We start from the raw sequence: 14837 nt of genomic DNA, 5'->3' as shown, positions 1-14837 counted from the left end.
TTTTTTTATAGAATTGTATTTTAAAAATTATGGCCGTTAAAAAAATTACAACGGTTATAAATTGAGAGCAAATCTCAGTCATTGATCAAAGAAATAGGTGTCACAATCTCAAGAAGCCATGTCATTATGAGTGACTATCAAAGGCAATAAATTATTACACCAAGTTTCAATAACCGGTTTCTACTAATCAGGTTATTGAAAATTTCCCCCAAAAATTTATCTCTCTTCATTAATATTATTATTCCACTTTCGCTCTCTTAATAACCAACCTCAATGGTTGATGGCTAGGCATGCTCTTATGCACGTAGTGGTACTTTTTACCATTATATTTTCCCTCCACCTTGGTCCACTCTCATGTGACAAACGTTAACTTAATTTCGTGAATGTCATCCTATATGTTTGCTAACATATAGGTGCTATGCGCCTATAGTTATTTCCAAATGACTATAATGTAGTATGATTTTTTTTTGACAAATGTATTATGAATTTATGATTGTTATGTATTATTTTTATTATGTGTTAGCACTTGATTAGTTGATTGTTATTTTTATTACGTAGTATAACTTTGTAGTACAATTTAATCCCTTTGGGCTAATTATTTAAACTTTATTATGATATTATGAATTAATGAAGTATTATTTGAAAAAAATTGTCGTCCCATCATAAATCGCAAACCAAATCGAACCAAACCGTATTTTGGTTTGGTTTCAATACTAAAATGGTTTGGTTTGGTTTGAAAAATTGACCAAAACTCAAACTGCACCAAACCAGACCATGTTCACCCATAGTGAAGGTAGTTGTTAGATGTATAGATAGCTTTTAACTGTCAACAAGCTGTTAGTTGTGAAGATAATAATTTAGGTATGGTAGTTTGGTAAAGTAGCTGTTACATATAAAAATCAATATTTTATTTTTAAAACTATAGATTAAATTTTCAACAGCTACCTCAAAAGTTATCTCAAACTTCAAAAGTTAATACACTAGTAGAAAAATTCTTTTTGGCACCGAGTTAATGGCACCGGTTCTTAAAAACCGATGGGAAAAAGATTAGGTGAGATTTAGTATAATAGAAATGCCACCGGTTCAAACCAAACCGGTGCGAAATTACTGAAATGGCACCGGTTTACCGGTTCAAACCGGTGCGAAATTACTCAAATGGCACCGGCTTACCGGTTCAACCCGGTGCTAATAAAAAAATTCCGCCCTTTTTTTTTTCCCCTTTCTCTTTCCCCCTTTTCTTTCTGTTTTCATTTTCGTCGACCCTTCTCTTTTTTCTCTTTCTCTTTCTGGTTCCCTCCTCTTCATTTTCACCCTTCTCTTGAATCCGCCACCTTCCTGCTTCACAGCCGCCACCTGCACCAAAACCCGTCCCTTCTAGGAATGGCAACGGATCGGATTCGGATCGGATGGAGCTTCACCCGCATCCACCCGCATCCACCATCCGCTCCACCCGATCCACTCGTCACCCGCAAAACCCGTCACCCGCATCCGATCCATCCGTCATCCGCGGGTGAAACGGGTGGATCGGATGATAAACGGATGATAATTATAATTTCTAATATATAAATTCATGAATTTTGTTATTGCATATTATTGAAGTTAATACATCGAATTATCGATATTATGTATTACCCTTGTAAAAAAAACATCAAGTGTCGCCTTTTTTGTCCCAAGTAAAATAAGAACAAAGTTTCCCGGATTGTCACAAGTTAAATAAAACAAAGTTTCCGACAACTAATCAATACAAACTTGCAAATATGCATACAACATTGCAAATAGTTTCAAATTACACAACATTATAAAAAACATGAAGTTCATTTGTTATGTTCTTCCTTCAAAAGTCCATGAAATCTTCATCATCCTACATATAATAAAAAAAAAAGTTAATATTTTATGCGTAAAATTTACTAATTTAAATAAAATTAATCCAAATATTTGTTATTACCGAATCTAAGTCAACAACTTCACTACTATTGCCACTTGCACTTCCAACATTTGATTCTTCATCATCTTCAAAGATAGTGGCACAAGCTAGAGCATTCTCCATAGAAAGAGCTTCATAGAATTTTAAAAAAAAAATTATGTAAGGAAAATTACAATGAGTAGTATTAAAAATTTAATGAAATGCCACAAAAAATAATTAAATTTACCCGAATAGTCTCCTTGAATCCAATTTTGCAAGCACATTAGAGCTTCTACGGTGTTAGCATGAAGCCTTGAGCGATGGGGACTAACTACTCGGCCACCCATGCTAAATGCACTTTCCGATGCAACGGTAGAGGCGGGAATAGCTAGAATATCCTTTGCTATCTTTTGCAATGTCGGGTACTTGAGTTCAATATGCCAAAATTTCAAAATATCAAACCCCTCACTCTCCGGATAGGCATCCTCCTCCAAGTAATGGTCCAACTCCGACCTCACATTCACCTTTCTTGTTTTTGTTTTCTTAGCCTTACTCCACTTATCTCCCACATCATCATCATTAGAATTACTAGAAGACATAGATCGTTTTCCATTCACATTGCATTGCATTGAAGGTGTTGAGCTATGAATATCATTCTCTTGATACTCATACAAGAGGTCATACAACAAGGTTTTTACCCTTTCAATTTCATTAAAAGCATTATCATCATATATGTCATTGAAGTAAAACTCCACACATTCTAATTTGTTCCTAGGATCTAAAATTGCAGCAATTGCTAATATTCCATTTATGTTAGACCAATATTTGTCAAATTTCTCAATCATTTTTTTGGACATATCTCGAATGATTTGCCTATCACTTGACAACCAAGATCTCAAAGTAATCTTAATCTCACAAACTAGACGAAAGAATAAATTAGAAGTGGGGTACTTTCTACCGGAAAAAATTTCAGTCATTTTATGAAAAATTTTCAGCTTTTCACAAATTATTTCTGAAAATTCCCAATCTGTTTCAGTTGGAAGAACAAATTTCAAACGAGGGTTTTGACGTTTAATACTTGTAAACACATCTTTATAAGGAAAAGCACTAGTAAGCATTAAATACGTTGAGTTCCACCTAGTTTTACAATCCAAAACTAATTTCCTAGCCTCCTCACCTTTCACCGATTTCACCTTGTCCTCAAACATCTCAACCCTTTTTTGAGTTGCTGCCCAAAATGCCACACAATCACGAATTCTCTCAATCCCACTACCAATAACATCCAAACCATCTTGCACAATCAAATTTAAAATATGTGCACTACACCTCATATGCAAAAACTTACCCCTTAATATAAGGGATTGATCATTAAATCTTGGGATTAAAATATCAATCATGGCATCATTTGTTGAACAATTATCAACCACCACAGAAGAGATCTTTTCAGCAATGTTATACATGTTCAAAGTGTCCAACAAAACTTGAGCAAGTGTATCTTTTGTATGTGGACAAGGCACATAAGCAAACCTATGGAATGTATAAAAAACAGCCCACATAATACACCGAAATCAGTAAAAAAAAATATGCACGGCAGCAGCCCACAAAACCTCAAAAATTAGCATAAAACATACTAAAAACAGCCCACATAAACACCCAAATCAGTAAAAAAAACCAGCAATGCAGCAACCCACAATACCTCCAAAATCAGCATAAAACACACTAAAAACAGCCCACATAAACACCCAAATCAATAAAAAAAAATCAGCAATGCAGCAACCCACAATACCTCCAAAATCAGCATAAAACACACTAAAAACAGCCCACATAAACACCCAAATCAATAAAAAAAAATCAGCAATGCAGCAACCCACAATACCTCCAAAATCAGCATAAAACACACTAAAAACAGCCCACATAAACACCCAAATCAGTAAAAAAATATCAGCAATGCAACAACCCACAATACCTCAAAAATCATCCATCAAAACACACTAAAAACAACCATAATTACAATAGTAGAAGTATATTGGTTACCTCAAAGTTTTATTGCGAAGTACCCAAAACTCATCGATGTAATGAGATGTTACCGCCATGTAACCTTTCCTTTGATTTGAAGCTGTCCACATGTCGGTAGTGATGGCAATTCTTGACCCATTACCCTCTAATATTTTCTTTAAACTTAATTTTTCACTTGTCATCTTCATAATGTCAGCCCGCAAGGTATTACGTGATATTATCTTGAATCGGCTATTCAAGCTACTCACAAACCTCCTAAAGCCTAGGTGATCAACTATGGATAATGGATATTCATGCATTATAACCATGTTTGCCAACTCCCTCCTTGATACTTCTTGGCTAAAGTTATCATTTTCAACCCTTACCGATCCGTCGGGTTTGCGATTAACACTCAATAACTTTTGTCGGATATCAACTCTTTGGTTCTTTCTAGAGCACCTTAGATTAATATGGTCCCTTAGGTGTGAGGTCCCATTTTTGGTAATAGCGGACATAAGTTGATCACAATGACGACATTTTGCTTTCGGTTCACCATTAACCGTCAACTTCTCAAAGTGATCCCACACCGTTGAAGTTGTTTTTCTTCCTCTTCGTGTTGATGCCTCACTTCCTTCTTCTAAAGTATTGTTGGGTGGACGAGGAGGAAGAGGAGGTGGTTGCATTGTAGTTTGTGGAGAAGGGGAAGTAGTATGCTGAGTGGAATGAGTTGAATCATCATAATTGGATCCAACATCATCCACATCAATCGTCATTTATATCTGTATGTATACAAAATATAAGTGGACTTATTCAGATTTACTCAAAATTCAGATTTACATACAAAATACAAAGCAGAACATATTTTAATCAATAAATATATATACTCAAAATTCAGATTTACATATAAAACACAAATCAGAAATAATGCATAAACAGCAAATAAAACACAGCATTACATCAATATAAATACACTTTCCATTAAATTAAAACCCATTACAAACCACAACATAATACATATGAATATTAGTAGGTCATTCCACCAGATTACTTGATTTATTTCCTAAGTCCAATTGAATGAATGTAATGAATTTTAAAATTTATAGCAAGACAGCAATATAATTTAGCACTAGTGTTATGAAGCATAAAGTAATTTTTTCTATAATATATTCACAAGAAAGCAGAACATATTTCAATCAATAAATATATATACTCAAAATTCAGATTTACATATAAAACACAAATCAGAAATTTCAACAAATCAGATGGGTTCACATCGTCACAAAAATTCACAAATTCAGATCTACAAATCAAGTCAATTACTTCAACAACTAGAAATTATTAGATGATTACTTGATTAGGCTTTACACTAGTAGAATAAATTAGAACAAACTAAAAAGAAAAATACCTTGAAGGGCTTGAACGAGAATAAAATAGAGGGAGGTGCGTGAGGATGGTCGGCTGTCGCCGATGAGAGAACCCGCCGGATTGTCGCGAGTGTCTGAGTGAGAAAGAATCAGCGCGAAATTGATTGTCTGAGTGAGAGAGTGGAGGTGCGTGAGGATGGTCGGGCTGTCGCCGGTGAGAGAACTCGCCGGATTGTCGCAGAGCGGTGGTGAGGGACTGAGTGTGGCGAAAACCGCGAAATTGAGACTGAGTGAGAAAGAATCGGTGCGAGTGAGAAAGAGGGAGGTGCGTGAGGATGGTCGGGCTATCGCCGAATCGTCGGTGAGAGAACCCACCGGATTGTCGCAGAGCGGTGGGTCGGTGGTGAGGGACTGAGTGTGTCTGAGTGAGAAAGAATCAGTGTGAGAGTTTGAGAGAGAATGAGGGTGGCTGGGTGAGTGGGTGCCTGGCTGGCTGGGTGGTGTTCAAAATTAGGGATTAGGGTTTCTGAATTTAGGGGGGGTTTATATATTTATTTATTAAATTTTTATTTATATATTTATATATATATATAATTTCGTACAGTTTTTCAAAAAAAAAAAAATTATAATTTCGTACAGAATTATTTTTTTAAAATTTATATATATATATATATATATATATATATATATATATATAATTTCGGGTGGATGACGGATCGGGTAATAAACGGATGACGGATCGGGTGATGGATGATGCGGAGCCCCACCCGAATCCGACCCGATCCGTCACCCGCTTCATCCGTCATCCGCCCTTCATCCATTTAATGCGGATTTTCGTCCATTAAATTAAATCGGGTGGATCGGGTTGGCGGATATCCGTTTACGATTGCCATCCCTAGTCCCTTCATCCACAGCCGCGTCCTCCAAAGACCACCTCGAATAATTGCTCTAAACCCTAAACCCTTCGAACCAAATACAACCACCGCGTCCTCGTTCTCGTTCCCCTTCGAAGAACGGCGTCGATTTGAACCAAGTACAAGCCGTCTATATGTTGAATCAACAATAATGGAGGTTAGGGTTCGTGGGTGCGTTTATTTCGAATCAGTTGGTTGTTCGTTCTTCTTCAACAACAACAACAAATACAAATCAATTTCGAGCAAAAAATCAGAAATTTGAGGTTAGGGTTTCTAATTTGTTTAGCTTTGCGTTTTATTTTTGTCGAATTACCTCAAGAATTGCTGATTATATTCAAGAATCGTTTTTGAATTTTATTTACCTATTTATGTTTTATGTTGCTGTCCGATTTGATTATTGATGGTTGTCATAATTTGGCTGCATGAAAACTCTTCAGTTTTTTGGGTGTTTACGTTCACTTTCAATCTCCTTTCTTCTATTTTCTATTGGTTTCATAAGTAGCTAGCAATTTCCGAATCAAACTGAGCAAGGTTAATTTCAATTTTGTTTATTTGTTTGGATTGGCTGTGTTGCAGACTATTAATTTCGATTTTGATTATGCTCACAGGTTCGGATCATTCATTTAATTAATTTAATTTGCAAAAATTTTACACATGCATCAATATATTCTGAATCAGTAGGTAAATTTATAGGTAAATTTTTACACATGCATTCAATCACAGGCTGCTATTCGTGTTTTCCTGTTTTTTGGGCATATCTTCTAATTGTTCGATTTAGCTGAATTTCACTCAATCTTTTTGCTGATTTTGGATCTGTATTGCTTGTATGTGATACCTTTTTATGCAATGCTATATAATGTAGTCTAGTTTAGTGACTTAAAAGAGACATACAAATGATACAAGGCTTTTTGCTGGAGCTTGTCCATTTATGGCACTCATTAAGGCAGGTATCGTATGCAATTGTATAGCAAATTATTAACTCAGTAATATATACTGATGTCTTTGGCTTCATAAATTTGGACAGCAATCTGCTTGCCTTCTCTCTTTGCTGAGTCCCTGATTCCACCTTTCTTCGCTTGATATGAGCCTTGTAATTAGAAGCAGCTTAACTTTGAGAACTATGTGGATTTTGTGGTTGGTGTAGCATTTGTAGTTAACCAATTACAAACAACCTAACCTTTACATATATTGATAAATTTCTACCCGTAGGGACCTTTTATTAATGGGGAGAAGATCTCTGCAGCGGACCTATCTTTCGGACCAAAGCTTTACCATATGGAGATTGCATTGGGAAATTACAAGAATTTGTCTGTTCCAGAGTCACTTCCCTATGTTAAGTCTTACATGAAGGTATCTCTTATTTGTTTACTCTTTGACCTCCTCATGGCATAGAAAATAATTGTAAAAGAATTATGCTCTTTTATGAGGGGAATGGATACTGCACATAAGTCAAAATTATTTATATCTTTTTTGTTTTCTTTATTCTTTTGGTATATGGGATTGAATATAGAACATCAGTGAAATTAAAGTGAAGGGTCTTCCTCAACTAGATTAAAGCTGGTTCAACCACATTCGATCTTCTTAATCTTGCAATTGCTTTACTGGAAGAAACAAGTTGAAGCCTCCTTGTGCTTTAATTTGAACCAAGTTTCCGGTTAACAAACTAATAATTACTTGTCTCATGTATACTTGATTATTCTTGAACATAGTTTAGGCTGCAATGAGAATAACTAAAACCCTTTTCTATGATGTGACAAGTGCTGAGACTACTGACTATCAATTTGTAGATTCAAGCTGTTGCAGTGATCCATTTCCTACCATGTAATCCTTCCCTAAAAGCCCTTGAATTTTTTATTAGAGACCACATAGTCTGTTAAACTTGGACTAGAGGGAACTACACCTTATGCAATTCCACGGGCCCCTTCATTAGTTGTTCATTCCAAGAAGTAACCAGTAGCCAGATCCTGATTATTCATGCTATTTCCCTGCGTTGACTAATATCAGAAATTTAAAGTTTATTTTTTTTAAAAAAAAAAATTGTTGAACCTAGAGCTTGATGCAATTGACTCTGATTTAAAGTATTATCCTCACTCTTGTCTTTTACCCATTTCTTATTCATCTCAAGTTCATAATTAAATACTTAGTATCAAATCATTTACTTGTTTTAACTACTCATGCTATGGATCTGGGAGCAATAACTCCGTGGGCTTTCAAGGAACGAGAGAAATTGTTGGGATTCTTTGAAAGAGTCCCAGGAGCCATATTAACATCATCAATGATTAAAGTGGAAGAACTAGAAATTGAAGCTATTGCCACTCTCTTTGTAACATATAGATCATTCTCTTCTGTGTCTAATTTTTCTATCTATTCTTTCAACTTCAGCTCCAACAATTTGACAAGGTTCTAAAAGACCTAGCAGAAAAGCTATAAAGCTTAGACTGAGCTAAAGATCTGTGAAAAGGTTCTGCTGTCCTGCCATGGCTGCTGCTGCAGCTGCCCTGCCGTCAAGAAGTTCGGTGTGACTGATTTTGTGAACCCGAAAGACCATGATAAAACCAGTTCAAGAGGTGCTTACTACTTGGGTTTGTATTTTGATTATAATTTCTGTATTTAGTTAGAATATCTTTATGTATGAGTTTTTGGATGATTTTATTATGTTACTTGATTAGGTGCTATAATCTCGAGCTAGATCTGGACCATCTAAAGGATCCTTCTAACATCTCAATAAGCTTGATAAGTAAACTATAATACTGTTGGTGTATATTTACTTCGTTATTTTTCCTTGATTGATATAACATATAACTTTGATAAGATTACTTTTTTAATGGAATAAAGGATATATAATTGGCTGTGTAAATGTTATTGTCAAAATTCTTAGCAACATGTCTACATTTTCTGATAAACATTTTTTGGAGAGAAAATTGCTGAGTTCAAATCAAGGTGTGTCACTAGTGTCCCTTTACTCTACGAGTATTAGATTTGGTTCAAGTATATTGCATTTTATGAAGCAGGAACAGAGTTAACTAATGTGTTATGATGGCAAGCGATATACTCAGTAATAAAAAGATTTAATCTTAAGAAGGTTCATGTGAAAGACAACAGAAATACTATAGCATGATACTTTACTTTTAGTATGGTCTTTGAGCTTGATTTGATAGATATAGATGTAGAAACCTCTTCTATAGCCTAGAAACAAAGCTGGAACAAGCTTAATATCAGTAAAGTTTAGTCCACCATATTTTATATGATCTTGTATAAATGTTTCCTGCAGTGTACAATAATATCTACACGAATACATTGTCTTGAACATGTTATAATCCTTTTCAGTATTCTCCATTAGATGAAAACAAGTTCTTGCTATTTTGGGATGTCTTATTCTGTCAAAGCAGCTCTTATATTATGGTGCTTTGGTACTAAATGTAATGTTACTTTTTTTTGTTTGAAGGATTCACATAATCAAGCTGGTATAGTTCAATGTGGTGTTCAGATATGCAGATATTATTAAAATTGCTGGAATTGTCAAGTATTGTCAACGGGGAAGGATATGGCTGTTACTAATGGAATTATCAGCAACTTGATTGTTTGTCTGATCAAAAGGATGTGCACACCTCTGGAATATGGTAATTCATGATTCTTTCAACATACTCTTTTGTTTCTATTATTTGCTATTTTATTGGACAAATATTTCATCTCCATTTGCCTTGGTGTTTTGAGTTAAATGGACAAATATTACATGACGTATTGCAAAATGTTAACACGAGTTGTTTGCTGCAATATGCACAAGTAACCAAGAAGGTAAGACAATAGCACCAGACAGTGCTTTAAGTCCCATACTACAGCTGCCATGCTGCTTCCCTCCTACTGCCGACTTTGGTGCCTTTGCTGCTACACTATATGCTCTGCTAGAGCTACTGTCACTTCTGCTCTGCCCTGTCAATGCTGTTGCTGCAGCTGGTCTGGTAAGGGTGCAACTACTGCTGCCCTGCTAAGGTTGCGGCTGCAGTTGGCCTGGCAAGGTTGCAGCTACTGCTGCCCTACCTAGGCTGCTGCTACTGCTTTTGCCATTTGTGTTTTGTGATTATATTTTGTATGGTTTGGTTAAATTAAATGGGGTTTTGCCTCTGCATTCTATTATGTTTCATATATATGTGGTTTATGATGTGCTCTGTAAGTTTGTCTTTGAGTAAATAAGTTGTATGATTTCGTTACTTGCTGTGTTATCCACATTATCTTGGGATACCATTTTCTTTACTTGTTGTGTTTATCTGATTTATGTTTTGTTTACACTGACTTGTGTAGGTTCTTGTTCAAATTGTTATGTTGTCACAAAAGAAGAAATGGAGGGTGATAATGGAGGATGGAAAGAATGGAGGGTGATAATGCTGTTGTTCTGCTACAGTGCAATTCCTTGCTGCTGTGCAGCTGTTCTACTACTGTGCAGCTGCATATATATGTTACTCTTTATTTGTGTGTAACCTTGTATTTTTTTAATTCTTTATTTTTTTTACGAAAATTGTAATATTACAGCTTTTTTTTTATGAAAATATGTAAGTTTATATATATGATAGTGTTTATATATCAATTTAAGTGGAAAAAATGCAAAAAAAAAAATTTATTTTTTTGGGCCATTTTTGGCACCGGTTTTGAACTGGAACCGGTGCCAATAACCCTTTTTTTGCCACCGGTTCTGAACCGGTGCCAAAAATCACTTTTTGGCATCCCTTAAATGCTCAGCGGTTCAAAATCGGTGCCATAGCGGGGTTTTGAACTGGTGCCATTTTACATTTTCTACTAGTGATATTTCTAACTTTTCATAAAAGTTATCTCTACTACTAAAAACTACTTTAACCACTATTTTGTCAAACACTCACATTTTTTGTTAAGTAGTGATCTGACCAAGTCAAATCACTAAAAGCGACCTAAAAGCTACTCAAACGCTAGCGCCGAACATGCCATAAGAGATCCTGTTTAAAGGTAAGACGATAAAAGATCCTGTTTAAAGGTAAGACGATAAAAGAAGAAAAAAAATGAATCAACATGTAACATCAAATTTTATTCTTTAATATGTTAGTTGGATCATTATATTCGATATTACATATAATTATAGTCAAATTTGTGAATCAGAAATTGTATCAGGACAATTTGTTGTAATTATTTTTAAATAGAGCTTTTTTTTGGAAATATTTGATCATGATGTACAGAAAATTTTGCGTGGACCTGGTCCAGAATAATATTATTGTAAACTTAAGGTTTATACACACGTAACTGACATTATATTCAACATAATGACCCCTAATTTTATTATTGTAATCTTATTTTTAACATAGTAACCTTTTTTAAAACTTGTGTGACCTTTAATGTTATTATGAACTTAAAGTATGACATTATGTTGAATAGTGACCTAATTTTAACATAGTGGTCTCTATTATTCATATTGACCATTATATTAAAAATTTCATTAAAAAAATTAACTTTATAATGTCACACTAACTTTTATTTCAACATAATAATCTTTATTTTAATATAGTGACCTTTTTTTTTTAATAAAACAATCTTATAATCTCTAATATTAGTGGTCCACAATAAATTAGTGTGAACTAAGTCCATTTAAGAATTAGTACATGATGTACACATCAAAAATTCAAAATTAGATAATTCAAGTCACCTATAGAAAGTTGTCAAGTTGAGTACTTTGTACTTAAATAGTTAGTTAGAAAAAAAACAAATTAAATAGGATGGCGCCAATAACATTTTTTTTTACATGGCGCCAATAACATTAATTAAGAAGCAAAATGGAAAATTCAAAGACCAAATGTTAGTGGCGGGTAATAGGATTGAAAACAAAACAGATTTCCCGCCTCTTACTATTATTATGCTTTGTGTAACTAATTTTTGGCAAGTTTTCAAATGACTTGCATCACATTTTAGTTATGGTACTGACTTAGACGATCCGACAATTTAACTCGGTGTGACACGACTAAACTCGGTTTGGGTCCCTTTTTAGTTTTTTATACTTATTTTATATTTTATTTTTTTTATTTTTTTAGAAGTAAGATACATCGGGAGCTTAGGTACGTCTTCTTGCAAAACCATGACCTAACTATCAAGGAGCAAAAAATAAGAAAATTTACTATCTAAAAGGGATATATATCTTGATGAGTCGAAGTAGAGTAGCCGAGAGAGGCAACATAATCTGCTGCCCGATTGCCTTCCCGATAGATATGTCTTGCCTGAAAATTCGTAAAAGAATCCAAAATAGCCTTGACATCCGCCATAAGAAGCTGAAGTTTCCATGGACAGCTGAAATGACCTTGCAAAATATTAATAACAGTAAGATTATCGCCTTCAATAAAAATATCAAAAATATTAAATTCCATAGTAAGAAGGAGGCCTTTTCTAAGCGCAATGGCTTCGGCAAGGAAGGCCGGACAAGAACCTAAATTATAAGTTCGACTGGTAATATGATTTTCCAGGTGATCCCGAATGACCACACCTGCAGTAACAAAATTCTGATAGGAAGAACCATCAAAATTAAGTTTACAAAAGCCGACTGGAGACCATGAGACAATAGGTGGAGGGGAAGGAGGAGGAGGAGGCGGTGGAGGTGACACAGTCGGTAAGTGAATTGTGTCAAGCAGGGAGCGAGATTCTCATTCCTTAAACATAGAGAAAGCTCGAATAAAAACACTATGAATAGTAGCAGGAGAGTTCTTAAAAATAACTGTGTTTCGATGTTTCCAAATACTCCAAAACAAGATAGCTACCTTAGGAAGGAGTTTAGGCATAGTGGACTTAAGAGAGCGAAATAAATCATGGATCTGAGTAATTGGAGGGATGCGACCAAGCCACTGAAGAACAAAAGAAGAAGACCAAAGAGCCATGGAAAAGAGACAAGAGAGGAAAAGATGATCTTGAGATTCAAAATGATTAGAACACAGTGCACAATAACTAGGGACATTAATATTACGTGAAGATAAAGTATGACGAGTAGGAAGGCTGTTATGAAGGATTTGCCAAAGGAAAATTTGTATTTTAGGTGGAATATCCAAATTCCAAATCCAACGAAATTCCCTTTTAGAGGTAGGAAGAACATGAGAATGGGCAAGCCAAGTAGCAGATTTGACAATGAACTGACCATCTTTAGAGAGACCCCAACAAGGTTCATCTAGAACAGGGGAGGAGGGAAGGGGAATTCCTCTTATAGTTTGAACTATATTATTGGGAAGAACAGTAAGCAGAAGAGGGACGTCCCAAGTATTAGCATCAGCGATGAACATATCAACTGTCATATCAATATTCGCAATTTGATCGGGGTCAAAATCAAGAAGGGCAATAAGATTGGTGTGAGCACACCAAATATCAACCCAAAAAAGGATAGAAGAACCATTCCCCACCTTCCACCGAAGTCCTCTAATTAAGAGAGGGCGGATTTGGAGAATCTTTTTCCAAATCCAAGAGTCTCTAGGCTGAGTACGATAGGTAAGAAAATGAGATTTACGTAGATATTTAGCAGTGACAGACTGGACCCATAAGTTAGTCGGGTCAGACATAATCTTCCAACCAAGTTTAGCCAAGAACGCAGAGTTAATAGCAACTGATTTACGAAGACCAAGACCCCCTTGGGATTTAGGTTGACAAATTGTATCCCAAGCAACCATAGGTAAACCTACCTTTGTTGGGGACTGCTTCCAAATGAAACTTCTACTTAAACTATCAAGAGACGAAGTAACCGAAATAGGTAAACGAGCAATGGTCATAGCATACGAAGGTATAACCTCTAGGTGGCTCTGAATAAGAACAACCTTTCCAGCCTTGGAAACTAAGTTAGAATACCATGAATTCATTTTTTTTATCCGCTTTAGTAAGGATATGTTGAAAATTATCCTTACTGAACTTATTCGAGTTAAAGAACACACCCAAATATCGGCCAAGAAAGGATTTAGGGGTCATATTAAAATAGCTTGCCAAATTAGATTTATTGCGGTTGGTAACGTATTTAGAAAAGACTATAGAGGATTTATGAAAATTAATCAACTGGCCAGAAAGATCAGCAAAGGTAGCTAGCGTATTTCGTAGAGCATTACAAGACGTTGGAGTAGCTTTGCAAAATAGCAAACTGTCGTCTGCAAAAAGTAAACAAGGAATGAGTGGAGTAGAAAGGGCAATTTTTAAACCAATACCAAGAGACTTATTCTGACTAAGCAAAAATAATTTCTTTGAAAGAACTTCCATACAAATAACAAAAAGAGTAGGGGAAAGGGGATCGCCTTGCCGTAATCCACGGGAGGGCTTAATGAGGTTAGTAGTAGAATAATTTATCGCAGGAGAGTATGAGACTGTGGTAACACAGGACTTAATCCAATTAATCCATGTGTGACTAAAACCAAAAGAATCAAGAGTAGTCCACAAGAAGTCCCACTCAATTCGGTCATAAGCTTTCTCCATATCTAATTTAAGCGCTAACCAACCTTGCTTATTTTTAGACTTAGAAAATAGATTTAAGATCTCATGAACAAGCAAAATATTATCTTGAATAGCATGGTCGGGAGCAAAAGCATTTTGGTAAGGACCAATAATTTTCTTGAGATAGGGTTTAAGACGAGCAACTAGAATTTTCGAAATTGCCTTATACATAGTAGTACAAAGACTAATAGGTCTATA

The 14837-nt window shown here is 35.3% G+C and overlaps 1 long non-coding RNA gene across 1 annotated transcript; it reads left to right on the top strand.

The window, feature by feature from the left end:
* The first annotated feature begins 6166 nt into the window (after nucleotides 1-6166).
* LOC145587850 (uncharacterized) lies at nucleotides 6167-10797 on the top strand. The gene is made up of 5 exons (XR_014101449.1): nucleotides 6167-6439; nucleotides 7386-7526; nucleotides 8559-8743; nucleotides 9622-9796; nucleotides 10476-10797. It is a non-coding gene; the product is annotated as an uncharacterized LOC145587850 (long non-coding RNA).
* Nucleotides 10798-14837: the final 4040 nt, after the last annotated feature.

The sequence above is a fragment of the Chenopodium album genome, chromosome 17 (genome assembly GCF_948465745.1).
Source record: "Chenopodium album chromosome 17, dcCheAlbu1.1, whole genome shotgun sequence".
Lineage (NCBI taxonomy): Eukaryota > Viridiplantae > Streptophyta > Magnoliopsida > Caryophyllales > Amaranthaceae > Chenopodium > Chenopodium album.
The sequence above is the reverse complement of the archived record's forward strand: the minus strand, read 5'-3'. Positions and strand labels throughout refer to the sequence as shown.